Source organism: Oncorhynchus mykiss, chromosome 15 (genome assembly GCF_013265735.2).
Source record: "Oncorhynchus mykiss isolate Arlee chromosome 15, USDA_OmykA_1.1, whole genome shotgun sequence".
Lineage (NCBI taxonomy): Eukaryota > Metazoa > Chordata > Actinopteri > Salmoniformes > Salmonidae > Oncorhynchus > Oncorhynchus mykiss.
In genome coordinates, this window is record NC_048579.1 from 42828047 (window position 1) to 42846489 (window position 18443).

The 18443-nt window shown below is 43.0% G+C and overlaps 1 protein-coding gene across 3 annotated transcripts in view; it reads right to left on the reverse strand.

Moving 5' to 3' along the window:
• Positions 1-18443, reverse strand: part of LOC110490099 (rap1 GTPase-activating protein 2) — a 72180-nt gene that overhangs the window by 50580 nt on the left and 3157 nt on the right. The window lies entirely within an intron of this gene.

Below are 18443 nucleotides of genomic sequence, written 5' to 3' on the forward strand. Positions count from 1 at the left end.
CTAAAAGGCGCTGGAGGACACGTCGAACGTGCTGAACATGAATCTGGAGTGACGGTGAAAAAATCAGGATATCGTCAAGGTAAACGAAAACAAAGATGTTCAGCATGTCTCTCAGGACATCATTGACTAATGCCTGAAAGACAGCTGGAGCGTTAGCGAGGCCGAAAGGAAGAACCCGGTATTCAAAGTGCCCTAACGGAGTGTTAAACGCCGTCTTCCACTCGTCCCCCTCCCTGATGCGCACGAGATGGTAAGCGTTACGAAGGTCCAACTTAGTGAAAAACCTGGCTCCCTGCAGGATCTCGAAGGCTGAAGACATAAGAGGAAGCGGATAACGATTCTTCACTGTTATGTCATTCAGCCCTCGATAATCTATGCAGGGGCGCAGAGACCCGTCCTTCTTCTTGACAAAAAAAAACCCCGCTCCGGCGGGAGAGGAGGAGGGGACTATGGTACCGGCGTCAAGAGCTACAGACAAATAATCTTCGAGAGCCTTACGTTCGGGAGCCGACAGAGAGTATAGTCTACCCCGGGGGGGGGTGGTTCCCGGAAGGAGATCAATACTACAATCATACGACCGGTGTGGAGGAAGAGAGGTGGCCCTGGACCGACTGAACACCGTGCGCAGATCGTGATATTCCTCCGGCACCCCTGTCAAATCACCAGGCTCCTCCTGTGAAGAAGAGACAGAGGAAACAGGAGGGATAGCAGACATGAAACATTTCACATGACAAGAGACGTTCCAGGAGAGGATAGAATTACTAGACCAATTAATGGAAGGATTATGACAAACTAGCCAGGGATGGCCCAAAACAACAGGTGTAAAAGGTGAACGAAAAATTAAAAAAGAAATGGTTTCACTATGATTACCAGAAACAGTGAGGGTTAAAGGTAGCGTCTCACGCTGAATCCTGGGGAGAGGACTACCATCCAGGGCGAACAAGGCCGTGGGCTCCTTTAACTGTCTGAGAGGAATGTCATGTTCCCGAGCCCAGGTCTCGTCCATAAAACAGCCCTCCGCCCCAGAGTCTATTAAGGCACTGCAGGAAGCTGACGAACCGGTCCAGCGTAGATGGACCGACAAAGTAGTGCAGGATCTTGAAGGAGAGACAGGAGTAGTAGCGCTCACCAGTAGCCCTCCGCTTACTGACGAGCTCTGGCCTTTTACTGGACATGAAGTGACAAAATGACCAGCGGAACCGCAATAGAGACAGAGGCGGTTGGTGATTCTCCGTTCCCTCTCCTTAGTCGAGATGCGGATACCTCCCAGCTGCATGGGCTCAGCACCCGAGCCGGCAGAGGAAGATGGTAGTGATGCGGAGAGGGGGGCGACGGAGAGCGCGAGCTCCTTTCCACGAGCTCGGTGACGAAGATCAACCCGTCGCTCAATGCGAATAGCGAGTTCAATCAAGGAATCCACGCTGGAAGGAACCTCCCGGGAGAGAATCTCATCCTTTACCTCTGCGCGGAGACCCTCCAGAAGACGAGCGAGCAAGGCCGGCTCGTTCCAGCCACTGGAGACAGCAAGAGTGCGAAACTCAATAGAGTAGTCTGTTATGGATCGATTGCCTTGACATAGGGAAGACAGGGCCCTGGAAGCCTCCTCCCCAAAAACAGATCGATCAAAAACCCGTATCATCTCCTCCTTAAAGTCCTGATACTGGTTAGTACACTCAGCCCTTGCCTCCCAGATTGCCGTGCCCCACTCACGAGCCCGTCCAATAAGGAGAGATATGACGTAGGCGACACGAGCAGTGCTCCTGGAGTAAGTGTTGGGCTGGAGAGAAAACACAATATCACACTGGGTGAGGAACGAGCGGCATTCAGTGGGCTCCCCAGAGTAACACGGCGGGTTATTGATTCTGGGCTCCGGAGATTCGAAAGCCCTGGAAGTGGCCGGTGGATCGAGGCGGAGATGGTGAACCTGTTCTGTGAGGTTGGAGACTTGGGTGGCCAGGGTCTCAACGGCATGTCGAGCAGCAGACACTTCCTGCTCGTGTCTGCCTAGCATCGCTCCCTGGATCCCGACGGCTGAGTGGAGAGGATCCGAAGTCGCTGGGTCCATTCTTGGTCGGATTCTTCTGTTACGGTGCGTGAATGAGGACCCAAAAGCGAATTAACTTAAACAGAGCTTCTTTAATTACCAAACATAGGTAGGCTCAGACGGACCGGCAGATTCCGACAGGACAAGACAAGGTTACAGCAAACATGACGACAGTCTGGTTCAGGCATGAAACACAACAAACAAGAATCCGACAAGGACAGGAACAAAAACAGAGAGAGATATAGGGGACTAATCAGAGGGAAAAAGGGAACAGGTGGGAAAAGGGGTGACGAGGTGGTTAGGAGGAGACAAGGCACAGCTGGGGGAAAGAGGGGGTGGAAAGGTAACCTAACAACGACCAGCAGAGGGAGACAGGGTGAAGGGAAAGGACAGAGACAAGACACAACATGACAGTACATGACAGTATATAGACATAATATGACATTTGAAATGTCTTTATTCTTTTGGAACTTCTGTGATTGTAATGTCTACTGTTCATTTTTACTTTTAGTTTTTTACTTTTGTTTATTATCTTCTCCACTTGCTTTGGCAAAGTTAACATACACTACCGTTCCAAAGTTTGGGGTCACTTGAAATAAAAGCACATTTTTTGTTGATAAAAAAACAAACATCAAATAACATCAAGTTGATCAGAAATACAGTGTAGACATTGTTAATGTTGTAAATGACTATTGTAGCTGTAAACGTGTAGATGTAGATATTTTATGGGATATCTACATAGGCGTACAGAGGGCCATTATCAGCAACCATCACATTGTGTTAGCTAATCCAAGTTTAGCATTTTGAAAGGCTAATTGATCATTAGAAAACCCAATTGCAATTATGTAGCACAGCTGAAAACTGTTCTGATTAAATAAGCAATAAAACTGGCTGGCGGACAAGCACATTAGAGTGTCTAGTTGGAGAAACAGATGCCTCACAAGTCCTCAGCTGGCAGCTTCATTAAATAGTACCCGCAAAACACCAGTCTCAACATCAATATTGGAGAGGCGACTCCGGGATGCTGGCCTTCTAGGCAGAGTTGCAAAGAAAAAGCCATATCTCAGACTGGCCAATAAAAATAAAAGATTAAGATGGGCAAAAGAACACAAACACTGGAAAGAGGAACTCTGTCGTTTCCAGCTACAATAGTCTTTGTAACATTAACAATGTCTACACTGTATTTCTGACCAATTTGATGCTACTTTAATGGACAAAAAAAATTGCTTTTCATTCAAAAACAACGACATTTAGAAGTGACAGCAAACTTTTGAACGGTAGTGTATGTTTCCCATGTCAATAAAGCCCTTGAATTGAATTGATTTTAAATTGAATTAAGAGAGGGGGGAGCTAAGAGAGAGAGAGAGAAGAGAGAGAGAGAAGAGAGAGAGCGAGAGAGAGAGAGAGAGAGAGAGAGAGAGAGAGAGAGAGAGAGAGAGAGAGAGAGAGAGAGAGAGAGAGAGAGAGAGAGAGAGGGCTGCTGTCTATGACTACAGAGATGGTCAATCTTCAGTCAGACTCCAGCGGGCTCCATCTCTGAGTCTGCATTCCAAATGGCACCCTATTCCTTTATAGTGTACTAGTTTTTACTATAAATTAGTCAAAAGTAGGGTGGAGGATGGAGCGAGGGAATAGGATGCCATCGGGGAGACAACGTGAGTTTGTTTAAAGAGACCCAGTTACACACATGGCTAAAGCCACCCAGAGACAGAGTAGCTCAACCTAGCAGCAGCCCAGATCCATCAGCCCAGCTCTGTAGCCCTGTTGCAGCGCTGCAGTGGTCTCTGAGTACACACCTCAGTACAACATGTTTGTGTGTGTGTGTGTGTGTGGTTTGTGGATGCCTGCCTAAGAACAGTTCCACCCAGCTCCTCTCTGCTCTGACAAACAGTAATGTCCAGGCTGAGTGTTTAAAGACCCAGTTTCTCACAGCAGAAATGTCAGGGAAAACTCAGGGCAGAACAGCAGCGCTGTGCTCTATGAAGAAAGGGTCCCATTTAAACTTACTGACGGCGCATGAACCCGTTAAAGCTCGGTGTGACACACACCAGACCCTACGCTCAATCATGTTTACACACAGTGACATCACCCTCCATCACTAGAGCATGTCACTCACCCTGTGGTGAGAAATCAACGTTTATTTGTCACGTGCCCGAAATACAACAGCGAAGTGCTTGGTTCCGGCTCTAACCAACAGTGCATGTTTTATGTAAAAAAAATATTAGGTGAACAATAGTTAATTAAAGAAATAAAACCAGTATAAAAGACAGTGAAAAATAACAGTAGGGAGGCTATATACAGTAGCGAGGCTATATACAGTAGCGAGGCTACATACAGTAGCGAGGCTATATACAGTAGGGAGGCTATATACAGTAGGGAGGCTATATACAGTAGTGAGGCTATAACAGTAGCGACGCTATATACAGTAGCGAGGCTACATACAGTAGCGAGGCTATATACAGTAGGGAGGCTATATACAGTAGGGAGGCTATATACAGTAGCGAGGCTACATACAGTAGCGAGGCTACATACAGTAGCGAGGCTATATACAGTAGGGAGGCTATATACAGTAGAGAGGCTATATACAGTAGAGAGGCTATATACAGTAGCAAGGCTATATAAAGTATCGAGGCTATATACAGTAGAGAGGCTATATACAGTAGCGAGGCTATATACAGTAGGGAGGCTATATACAGTAGGGAGGCTATATACAGTAGCGAGGCTATATACAGTAGCGAGGCTATATACAGTAGGGAGGCTATATACAGTAGGGAGGCTATATACAGTAGCGAGGCTATATACAGTAGCGAGGCTATAACAGTAGCGAGGCTATATACAGTAGCGAGGCTATAACAGTAGGGAGGCTATAACAGTAGGGAGGCTATATACAGTAGGGAGGCTATAACAGTAGGGAGGCTATATACAGTAGCGAGGCTATATACAGTAGCGAGGCTATATACAGTAGCGAGGCTATAACAGTAGGGAGGCTATATACAGTAGGGAGGCTATAACAGTAGGGAGGCTATATACAGTAGCGAGGCTATATACAGTAGCGAGGCTATATACAGTAGCGAGGCTATAACAGTAGGGAGGCTATATACAGTAGCGAGGCTATATACAGTAGCGAGGCTATAACAGTAGGGAGGCTATATACAGTAGCGAGGCTATATACAGTAGCGAGGCTATAACAGTAGCGAGGCTATATACAGTAGCGAGGCTATAACAGTAGGGAGGCTATATACAGTAGCGAGGCTATAACAGTAGGGAGGCTATATACAGTAGCGAGGCTATAACAGTAGCGAGGCTGTATACAGTAGCGAGGCTATAACAGTAGGGAGGCTATATACAGTAGCGAGGCTATAAAAGTAGGGAGGCTATATACAGTAGCGAGGCTATAACAGTAGGGAGGCTATATACAGTAGCGAGGCTATAACAGTAGGGAGGCTATATACAGGCACCGGTCAGTCAGGCCTCCATGTGACACAGGGTGTGTATAGGGCTTACTTTTGACCAAATCAAATCCAATTTTATTTGTCACATACACACGGTTAGCAGATGTTAACGCGAGTGTAGCGAAATGCTTGTGCTTCTAGTTCCCGACAATGCAGTAATAACCAACGAGTAATCTAACCTAACAATTTCACAACAGCTACCTTATACACACAAGTGTAAAGGGATGAAGAATATGTACATAAAGATATATGAATGAGTGATGGTACAGAACGGCACAGGCAGGTTGCAGTAGATGGTATCGAGTACAGTATATACATATGAGATGAGTAATGTAGGGTATGTAAACATTACATTAAGTGGCATTGTCTAAAGTGGCTAGTGATATTTTTTTTTACATGTATGGCAGCAGCCACTCAAAGTTAGTGGTGGCTGTTTATCAACAGTCTGATGGCCTTGAGATAGAAGCTGTTTTTCAGTCTCTCGGTCCCCGCTTTGATGTACTTGTACTGACCTCGCCTTCTGGATGATAGCGGGGTGAACAGGCAGGGGCTCGGGTGGTTGTTGTCCTTGATGATCTTTATGGCCTTCCTGTGACATCGGGTGGTGTAGGTGTCGTGGATGGCAGGTAGTTTGCCCCCGGTGTTGCGTTGTGCAGACCTCACTACCCTCTGGAGAGCCTTACAGTTGTGGGCGGAGCAGTTGCCGTACCAGGCGGCGATACAGCCCGACAGGATGCTCTCGATTGTGTATCTGTAAAAGTTTGTGAGTGCTTTTGGTGACAAGCCAAATTTCTTCAGCCTCCTGAGGTTGAAGAGGCGCTGCTGCGCCTTCTTCATCACGCTGTCTGTGTGGGTGGACCAATTCACTTTGTCCGTGATGTGTACTCCGAGGAACTTAAAACTTTCTACCCTCTCCACAACTGTCCCGTCAATGTGGATAGGGGGGTGCTCCCTCTGCTGTTTCCTGAAGTCCACGATCATCTCCTTTGTTTTGTTGACGTTGAGTGTGAGGTTATTTTCCTGACACCACACTCCGAGGGCCCTCACCTCCTCCCTGTAGGTCGTCTCGTCGTTGTTGATAGTCAAGCCTACCACTGTAGTGTCATCTTCAAACTTGATGATTGAGTTGCAGGCGTGCATGGCCACGCAGTCGTGGGTGAACAGGGAGTACAGGAGAGGGCTCAGAACTCACCCTTGTGGGGCCCCAGTATTGAGGATCAGCGGGGTGGAGATGTTACCTACCGTTAGCACCAGGGGTTGGCCCGTCAGGAAGTCCAGTACCCAGTTGCACAGGGTGGGGTCGAGACCCAGGGTCTCAAGCTTGATGACGAGTTTGGAGGGTACTATGGTGTTAAATGCTGAGCTGTAGTCGATGAATACCTATATGAGAATGCAGTTCCTCTTGTCCAGATGGGTTAGGGCCGTGTACAGTGTGGTTGAGATTGCGTTGTCTGTGGACCTATTGGGGCGGTAAGCAAATTGGAGTGGGTCTAGGGTGTCAGGTAGGGTGGAGGTGATATGGTCCTTGACTAGTCTCTCAAAGCACTTCATGATGACGGAAGTGACGGAAGTCGTTTAGCTCAGTTACCTTAGCTTTCTTGGGAACAGGAACAATGGTGGCCCTCTTGAAGCATGTGGGAACAGCAGACTGGGATAAGGATTGATTGAATATGTCCGTAAACACACCAGCCAGCTGGTTTGCGCATATACTGAGGACGTGGCTGGGGATGCTGTCTGGGCCTGCAGGCTTGCGAGGGTTAACATGTTTAAATGTTTTTCTCACGTCGGCTGCAGTGAAAGAGAGTTCACAAGTGTTGGTAGCGGGCCGTGTCAGTGGCACTGTATTGTCATCAAAGCGAGCAAAGAAGTTGTTTATTCTGTCTGGGAGCAGTCAGTTTGTTTTCCAATGATTGTACGTTGGCCAATAATACTGAGGGAAGTGGTGGTTTACCTACTCGTCGGCAAATTCTTACAAGGCACCCCGCCCTCCTCCCCCTTTTCCTCTGTCTTTTCTTCATGCTGATGACGGGCATTAGGGCCTTATCTTAACAAACCAGTTCAAGTCGGACTCATTAAAGAAAAAATCTTTGTCCAGTGAGTAATCGCTGTTCTGATTTGCAGAACCTATTTTTTGATCATAAGAGACGGTAGCAACAACATTACGTACAAAATGAGTAACAAACAATGTGAAAAAACAAACAAAATAACACAGTTGGTTGGGAGCCTGGAAAACGGCAGCCATCCCCTCCAGAGCCATTATGACAGATAATATGACATAATAACCATGTCACATGGTAAGTGTATTAAACAATATACAATGCATCCCACCAGGTTCACCAGGCATTAAGAGTGTATAATCTATAGATCAAGAGGAGAGAAATTGGGTTTGGTGCTTGGTGTTGCATCGGACAACAGCCTAAAACATTTGACTAATAATAGCTTTGAGGCTGTACATACTGTACAGTCAGTTTTTTTTCTTCCACCTCTGGTCTGGTGGAAGTTTCGCCGACGTGTCGGCTCTCCACAGCCGACTGGCGTGTGCTAGGCAGGGTTCCATCCCCGAAGTGATCTCCTCCTTCCCTGTATAATGGAGCTGTTCTCGACCCAACCAACCAGCCATGGAGGTACGCCACTCACAGGGGAAGTCAAAGAGGGCGTCCTCTGGCAACGGGGGTCTCCATGGAGATGTAGAGCCCGGCACTGACACAGACCAGAAACAGCTTTGCCGCCCTGGATCCAGAGGTTCCGGCGCCTTCGTCCTTGTTGGCTTCCCAATCAAGATCGGATCCAAAGGTACCTGCGTCTTCGTCCTCGGTTCTGTCTCCCTCTCCGGTGGCTTCTACCTCGGGTTCAGATCCTCGGAGATCCCAGGCTCACCAGACTGTGAGGCTGCCTGAGAGACTGGTCCATTCAACATCACCAGCTGTCATCATAGGCAGCTCTATGGTGAGAAACATCTCGGTCCCCAAGGCAAAAACAGGACATAACAAGGCTGCTTCCGACTGTTCTACCACAGATGCCGGGAGCTGACACTGTCGTAGTCCACGTGGGGTCAAATGACATCAGAAGGGCTAGCTCGGAACATTTGAAAATGGATGTTAAAGAACTGATTTTAGCATTAAAATACTCCAAAAAATGGACAGTCTATAGGGAGCAGGTCAGAGACCTGGCATTGTGGTGTCAGGACAACAACCTGTCCCTCAACATGATATAGACAAAGGGGATGATCGTGGACTACAGGAAAAGGAGGGCCGAGCACACCCCCATTCTCATCGACAGGGCTGTAGTGGAGCAGGTTGAGAGCTTCTTTCCTTGGTGTCTACATCATCAACAAACTATCATGGTCCAAACACACCAAGACAGTCGTGAAGAGTGCACGACAACACCTATTCCCCTCAGGAGACTAAAAAGATTTGGCATGGGTCTTCAGGTCCTCAAAGTTATACAGCTGCACAATCGAGAGCACCCTGACTGGTTGCATCACCACCTGGTATGGTAACTGCTAGGCCTCCGACCGCAAGGCGCTACAGAATGTAGTGCGTATGGCCCAGTACATCACTGGGGCAAAGCTTCCTGCCATCCAAGACCTCTATACCAGGAGGTGTCAGAGGAAGGCCCTAAAAATTGCCAAAGACTCCAGCCACCCTAGTCATAGACTGTTCTCCCCGCTACTGCACGGCAAGCGGTACCAGAGTGCCAAGTCTAGGTCCAAAAAGCTCCTTAGCTTCTTTGGGACTGCGGGCAGTATTGAGTAGTTTGGATATTAAGGTGCCCAGAGTAAACTGCCTGCTACTCAGAAGCTAGAATAAGCATATAATTAGTATATTTGGATAGAAAACACTCTGAAGTTTCTAAAATGGTTTGAATGATGTCTGAGTATAACAGAACTCATATGGCAGGCAAAAACCTGAGACAAAATCCAACCAGGAAGTGGAAATCTGAGGTTTGTAGTTTTTCATGTCATTGTCTATCGAATATACAGTGTCTATGGGGTCATATTGCACTTCCCAAGGCTTCCACTAGATGTCAACGGTTTTTAGAACCTTGTTTGAGACTTCTACTGTAAAGGGGGAGAGAATGAGAGCTGTTTGACTAAGGAGTCTGGCAGAAGGCCATGAGGTCAGTCTTGCGCGCGCCCGTGAGAGTTAGCTGCGTTCCATTGCATTGCTATAGACAAAGGAATTGTCCGGTTGAAGCATTATTGAAGATTTATGATAAAAACATCCTAAAGGTTGATTCTATACATCGTTTGACATTTTTCTACGAACTGTAATATAACTTTTCATCTGAACTTTTGCCTGGACTTGCCCGCACCTCGTGAGTTTGGATTTGTGAACTAAACGCGCAAACAAAAAGAAGGTATTTGGACATAAATTATGGACTTTATCGAACAAAACAAACATTTATTGTGGAACTGGGATTCCTGGGAGTGCATTCTGATGAAGATCATCAAAGGTAAGTGAATATTTATAATGCTATTTCTGACTTTTGTGACACCTCTCCTTCTTTGGAAAATGGCTGTTTTTCTGTGGCTAGGCGGTGACCTAACATAATCGCAAGGTGTGCTTTCGCCGTAATGCCTTTTTGAAATCTGACACAGTGGTTGCAATAAGGAGAAGTTTATCTATATTTCCATGCCTAACACTTGTATCTTTTATCAATGTTTATTATGAGTATTTCTGTAATTTGATGTGGCTCTTTGCACTTTCACCGGATGTTTGTTGGAGACAATGCATTTCTGAACATAAAACACCAATTTCAAATGAGGTTTTTGGACATAAAGATTAACTTTATCAAACAAGACACATTTATTGTGTAACATGGAGTCCTGGGAGTGCCATCTGATGAAGATCATCAAAGGTTAGTGATTAATTTAATCGCTATTTCTAACTTTTGTGAGGGCTCTCCTTAGCTGGAAAATGTCTTTATAGTTTTCTGTGACTAGGTGCTAACCTAACAATCGTTTGGTGTGCTTTCGCCGTAAAGCCTATTTGAAATCGGACACTGTGACTGGATTTACAAGAAGTTTATCTTTAAAATGGTGTAAAATACTTGTATGTTTGAGGAATTTTAATTATGGGATTTCTGTTGTTTTGAATTTGGAGGCGCCCTGCAATTTCACTGGCTGTGGGCGAGGTGGGACGCTACGGTCCCACACATCCCAGAGAGTTAACTTCATATGGCTGCAGGGGCAGTATTGAGTAGCTTGGATGAAAAGGTGCCCATTGTAAACGGCCAGGTCCTCAGTCTCAGTTGCTAATATATGCATTATTATTAGTATTGGATAGAAAACACTCCAAAGTTTCCAAAACTGTCAAAATATTGTCTGTGAGTATAACAGAACTGATATTGCAGGCGAAACCCTGAGGAAAGTCAAAACAGGAAGTGGCTTAATTTTTTAAATCTCCATGTTCCATAGCCTCCCTTTGCTGGATTTAAAGGGACATGAACTAGATTTCTTTTCCTATAGCTTCCTGAAGGTGTCAACAGTCTTCAGACATAGTTTCAGGCTTTTATTTTGAAAAATGAGCCAGAACAATAACATCGAGTCAAGTGGTCACATGAGTTTTGCTTGCGTAACAGAATTTGGACAGCTATTGTTTTCCCCTCTCCTACTGTGAAAGACATTTGCGGTTGATATATTATCGATTATATATTTTAAAAACAACCTGAGGATTGATTCTAAAAAACCTTTGACATGTTTCTGTGGACATAATGGAAACTATTTGGAATTTTCGTCTGCGTTGTCATGACCGCTCTTTCCTGTGGATTTCTGAACATAACGCGACAAACAAACGGAGGTATTTTGGATATAAATACCTAGCAAAACTTCTGAATACCTTATCAAATGGCTATTTGCCAAGAGGGTGCAAAGCTGTCATCAAGACAAATTATGGCTACTTTGAAGAATCTAAAATATATTTTGATTTCTTAAAAGGATCGGACTCTTTTAAAAAAATGTTTGCCTAAAATGACATACCCAAATCTAACTGCCTGTAGCTCAGGACCTGAAGCAAGGATATGCATATTCATGACACCATTTGAAAAGAAACACTGAAGTTTGTGGAAGTGTGAAATGAATGTAGAAGAATAAAACACATTAGATCTGGTAAAAGATAATACAAAGAAATAAACATTAAAAAAAATGTGTATCATCATCTATTAAATGCAAGAGAATGGCCATAATGTATTATTCCAGCCCAGGCATAATTTAGATGTTGGCCACTAGATGGCAACAGTGTATGTGCAAAGTTTTAGACTGATCCAATGAACCATTTAATTTCTGTTCAAAATGTAATATCAAGACTGCCCAAATGTGCCTAATTGGTTTATTAATACATTGTCAAGTTCATAACAGTGCACTCTCCTCAAACAATAGCATGGTATTATTTTACTGTAAAAGCTACTGTTAATTGGACAGTTCAGTTAGATTAACACGAATTTAAGCTTTCTGCCAATATCAGATATGTCTATGTCCTGGGAAATGTTCTTGTTACTTACAACCTCATGTTAATCGCATTAGCCTATGTTAGCTCAAACGTCTCGCGGGGGACCCACCAATCCTTAAATTTAAATTGCAAGACGAGGGCAGAGGTATTTTCCTCATTAACAATGTTTCAGGTGTTGAGAGTTGCCATGTTTTCAGCTACTGGAACTAAATAGACCTGCTATCGTTCATTATAATGTAGTAAACATCCCACACCTTAATGTGATGTTATATGTTGACAATTATTTGAAAATAAGTCAGTCAATTCATAGTTATTTTGCAAAATAAAAGCCATCCATTTCAATGCATGCCACCGGAACCAGACACCTGGTCATGGTTTTTCAAACTCTTCTTGATTTTCAAATGTCTCTGAAGGTACATTGAGCAGAGTGTCTGTCTTCGACCAATCAAACACACAAACAAAAGCAAAAATGTGCGCGCAGGCACACACACGCTCATACGCACACACAAAATTACATTTTGCTTAGAGCACCCTAAGTGCCAGAGCCAGAATATAACAAGATTATATTCATGCCTTACTGTAGGAGCCATTAGATGATTACATAATAGTGAATTATTAAAATGTACAGTCCAGGGCTTCATCCCAAATAGCACCCTATTCACTATATTTGACTAGGGTTCTGGGATCCACCCTAGCTGTAGACCACTTTGCTATTAGTATGACGTAACCAGGCCATGCATTCTCCATTTGACTGCATCCTGGAAAGAACCTGGCTAGAAGCATGGCATCAAAGCTTTTACTTTAAACTATATCCTAGCCCTAAACAAGGCTGGTATTGGTAGCAGACTTGGACTAAAAAGGTTTCTAAACACGGTGCAGTGTCCATCACAATCTAAAACAAAAAACAATGCAACAGACTTGCATCCCTTGAAAAACTCAAACACATCAAAAACATACACTCAAACTCACCAAAAACATACACTCCAAGACATTAAAAACACTCAAACACATTAAAAACGAACACTCAAACACAAAAACACATCATACATCAAAACCACTCACATCAAACAAACAAAAACACATAAAAAAAAACACTCATTCAACCACATCAACACATCAAAAACACTCCAACACATAAAACACATCGAAAACACACACTCAAACACATCAAAAACACATTAAAAACACACACTCAACCACATCAACAAATCAAAAACACTCCAACACATCAAAAACACTCCAACACATCAAACAAACAAAAACACATTAAAAAAACAAAAACACTCACTCAACCACATCAACACATCAAAAACACTCCAACACATCAAAAACACTCCAACACATCAAAAACACTCCAACACATCAAAAACACTCCAACACATCAAAAACACTCCAACACATCAAACACATCAAAAACAAATTAAAAACACACACTCAAACACATCAAAAACACTCACTCAAACACATCAAAAACACTCACTCAAACACATCAAAAACACACACTCAAACACATCAAAAACACTCACTCAAACACATCAAAAACACTCACTCAAACACATCAAAAACACACACTCAAACACATCAAAAACACACACTCAAACACATCAAAAACACTCACTCAAACACATCAAAAACACACACTCAAACACATCAAAAACACTCACTCAAACACATCAAAAACACTCACTCAAACACATCAAAAACACACACTCAAACACATCAAAAACACACACTCAAACACATCAAAAACACATCGAACACATCAAAAACACATTAAAAATACACACTCAAAAACACATCAAAAACACATCATGCACATAAAAAACTCACACTCAAACACATAAAAAAACACACACTCAGACACATAAAAAAACACACTCAAACACATCAAAAACACTCAAACACATCAAAAACAGTTCAACACATCAAACACACTCCAACACAAACACACTCCAACACATCAAAAACACAACCTCAAACACATCAAAAACACATCAAAAACACACACTCAAACACATCAAAAACACACACTCAAACACATCAAAAACACACACTCAAACACATCAAAAACAGTTCAACACACTCCAACACAAACACACTCCAACACAAACACACTCCAACACATCAAAAACACACACTCAAACAAATAAAAAACACACACACACTCAAACACTCACTCAAACACATCATAAACGAACACTCAAACACATCAAAAACACAAAAACACATACACATCAAAAACACTTACTCAAACACTCACTCAAACACATTAAAAACACATCAAAAACACACACTCAAACACATCTCAAAAACGCACACTCAAACACATCAAAACACTCACTCAAACACACACTCAAACACACATCTCAAAAACGCACACTCAAACACACATCTCAAAACGCACACTCAAACACATCAAAAACACACAGACTGGGCCTCCCGGGTGGCGCAGTGGTCAAGGGCACTGCATCGCAGTGCTAGCTGTGCCACCAGAGACTCTGGGTTCGCGCCCAGGCTCTGTCGCAGCCGGCCGCAACCGGGAGGTCCATGGGGCGATGCACAATTGGCCTAGCGTCGTCTGGGTTAGGGAGAGTTTGGTCGGTAGGGATATCCTTGTTTCATCGCGCACTAGCGACTCCTGTGGCGGGCTGGGCGCAGTGCACGCTAATCAAGTTCGCCAGGTGCACGGTGTTTCCTCTGAGACAAGATAGTAACTACTAACAATTGGATACCATGAAATTGGGGAAGAAAAAGGGGAGAAAAAAAAACACAGACATCAAAAACAATACAAACACATTAAACACAACAAAAACATACATCAAACTTATCAAACACAGATGCTCAAACTCATCAAAAAAACTCCAAAACATCAAACACATTAAACACAACAAAAACATACATCAAACACATAAAAAAACTCCAAAACATCAAACACATTAAACACAACAAAAACATACATCAAACACATAAAAAAACTCCAAAACATCAAACACATTAAACACAACAAAAACATTCATCAAAAAAACTCCAAAACATCAAACACAACAAAAACATACATCAAACACATAAAAAAACTCCAACACATTAAACACAACAAAAACATACATCAAACACATAAAAAAACTCCAAAACATCAAACACAACAAAAACATACATCAAACACATAAAAAAACTCCAACACATTAAAAACATACATCAAACTTATCAAACACATCAAAAACCCTCAAACATTCAAAACAGTAAAATAGTCAGTGTGCTACCTATCAGAATATTTTCTTGACACACACACACACACACACACACACACACACACACACACACACACACACACACACACACACACACACACAGAGCGCAAAAGAGGGAGGGAGAGAGTGAGTGTGTGAATGAATGAGTCAAGCTCTAAATAAAGGGATGACAGGGAAGATGATAGTGTGCTGTGTAGACGTTACATGGACATTGAGTACTCATTCATAAAACATACACAGTTTAAAACCAACTTTAATAACTTATACACAAACCGACTAAGCATACACAGTCATGTGAACGTACTGCAGACTCCTGCAGAATACAAATACATCACACCACAGGCATAAACGCACGCACGCACACACCCATGAGCCTACAGGAATAGGCACATGTAGCCTGCATGATGCTAACCTGACTCGGCACACCCTCCGGTCTCACTACCTCAATTCATCATGCTCATCTAAACATAATATACAGACATTCACACACCAGAGATGGGGTTAACTCCATCTCAGTATAGCCATCAAGTGTTGGAACTGAACTGAACTGCACTACAAGAGAAATTCCATTAAAAACGTAATTTATATGAACTGAAATAGATGGAGAGACAGATGTGCATACACACACACACACACACACACACACACACATACACAAACTCAGATCGCAGAGGAGTGGTCACACACACACAGATCTCTCATACACACCCAGGTTATCAGCAGGTAAGAACATAGACAGGTGGTATTCACACCTTACTGCTACCACTGAGGTGACACTAAAACAAATGTATAGTTACACTTCCTATCTACTAACACACAAACACCCCAAACAACACTTGTTTAATGAAATGTTCGTTTTCAGATGGAAATCCCACAGATTGCCACTTTGATTAGGTCAGCAACTAATTAATTTCATATCACTCATGTCATATCAAATGTAATACATCATATCATTTCTATAACAGCTTTGATTAGGATGGCACTAATATTATGTAACATAACAGGCATATAATCATAGCCTACATAATATAATTCCTATACGATGGTAATACCCAATGTAAAACTGCTGCTGCTGACTTAATGAGTTCTTTATGCTATCATATCATTCTGGACGTGCTACCTGTCCCAGACCTGCTGTTTTCAACTCTCTAGAGATAGCAGGAGCGGTAGACAGACTCTAAATGATCGGCTATGAAAAGCCAACTGACATTTACTCCTGAGGTTCTGACCTGTTGCACCCTTGACATCCACTGTGATTATTATTATTTGACCCTGCTGGTCATTTATGAACATTTGAACATCTTGGCCATGTTCTGTTATAATCTCCACCCGGCACAGCCAGAAGAGTGGACACCCCTCATAGCCTGGTTCCTCTCTAGGTTTCTTCCTAGGTTCTGGCCTTTCTAGGGAGTTTTTCCTAGCCACCGTGCTTCTACACCTGCATTGATTGCTGTTTGGAGGTTTTAGGCTGGGTTTCTGTACAGCACTTTGAGATATCAACTGATGTATGAAGGGCTTTATAAATAAATACATTTGATTTGATTTGATCTATAATACCCAACGGTAAATCCATGGATAAAACAAGCAGATTATTATACATTACTGCTGCTGCTAACTTCATAACTTACAGTGCCCTCCATAATTATTGGGACTGTGAAGTACTTATAAAAATAAAAAAGGATTTAAAATTTAAACAATGCCTGTGAGTTTAGAGTGCAGGCTGTCAGCTTCAATTTGAGGGTATTTTCATCGGGTGAGCCATTTAGAAATTACAGCATGTTTTGTTTATAGACCCCCCATTTTAGGGGACCAAAAGTATCGGGACAAATTTAATCAAATGTGTAATAAAGTAGTCAAAAATTAAGTATTTGGTCCCATATTCATAGCATGCAATGACTACATCAAGAGCTTGTGATTCTGCATATTTGTTTCATGCATTTGTCCCTTGCTTTGGTTGTGTTTCAGATGAGCGACAAACGTTAGAGACGCACAAATATTATACCCCGAAGACATGCTAACCTCTCACCATTACAATAACAGGGGAGATTAGCATTTTATACCATACTCCCAAGACATGCTAACCTCTCACCATTACAATAACAGGGGAGATTAGCATTTTATACCATACCCCCAAGACATGCTAACCTCTCACCATTACAATAGCAGGGGAGATTAGCATTTTATACCATACCCCCAAGACATGCTAACCTCTCACCATTACAATAACAGGGGAGGTTAGCATTTTATACCATAACCCCAAGACATGCTAACCTCTCACCATTACAATAACAGGGGAGATTAGCATTTTATACCATAACCCCAAGACATGCTAACCTCTCACCATTACAATAACAGGGGAGGTTAGCATTTTATATCATACCCCCAAGACATGCTAATCTCTCACCCTTACAATAACAGGGGAGATTAGCATTTTATACCATACTCCCAAGACATGCTAACCTCTCACCATTACAATAACAGGGGAGATTAGCATTTTATACCATACCCCCAAGACATGCTAACCTCTCACCATTACAATAACAGGGGAGGTTAGCATTTTATACCATAACCCCAAGACATGCTAACCTCTCACCATTACAATAACAGGGGAGGTTAGCATTTTATATCATACCCCCAAGACATGCTAATCTCTCACCATTACAATAACAGGGGAGATTAGCATTTTATACCATACCCCCAAGACATGCTAACCTCTCACCATTACAATAACAGGGGAGGTTAGCATTTTATATCATACCCCCAAGACATGCTAATCTCTCACCCTTACAATAACAGGGGAGATTAGCATTTTGGGGAGGGTATGATGTGCGTCTGTAATTTTCTCACTCATTATTATTCACGATTCATTCAGGATCCTCCGTAATCATGGTAGCATCCACATTCATGTCGAAGTGTTTATTTACAGTAAAAGTGACTCCAAAATGACACAATACACTATTTACCATTAATTTCTATTGGGTACTAAATACATTGAAACACAACCACAAGAAACAGCAGCCAAAAGAAGAAAACAAATCACTGTATAACTCTATTATCTGTAAGACTGTGTGTGTGAGGTCGTGTGACTGACAAAGCCACAGAACGGTATGGCTGTGAGTCTCACCTTTGCACAGAGGGGTCATATCAGTGTGTAGCCCAAACTGTTTAGACGCTACAGACAGAAGTTAGCAGATCGGCTGTGGCGACTTCAGACGAGTACCAAGACAGTTTGTGCGGGTCATAGAGCAAA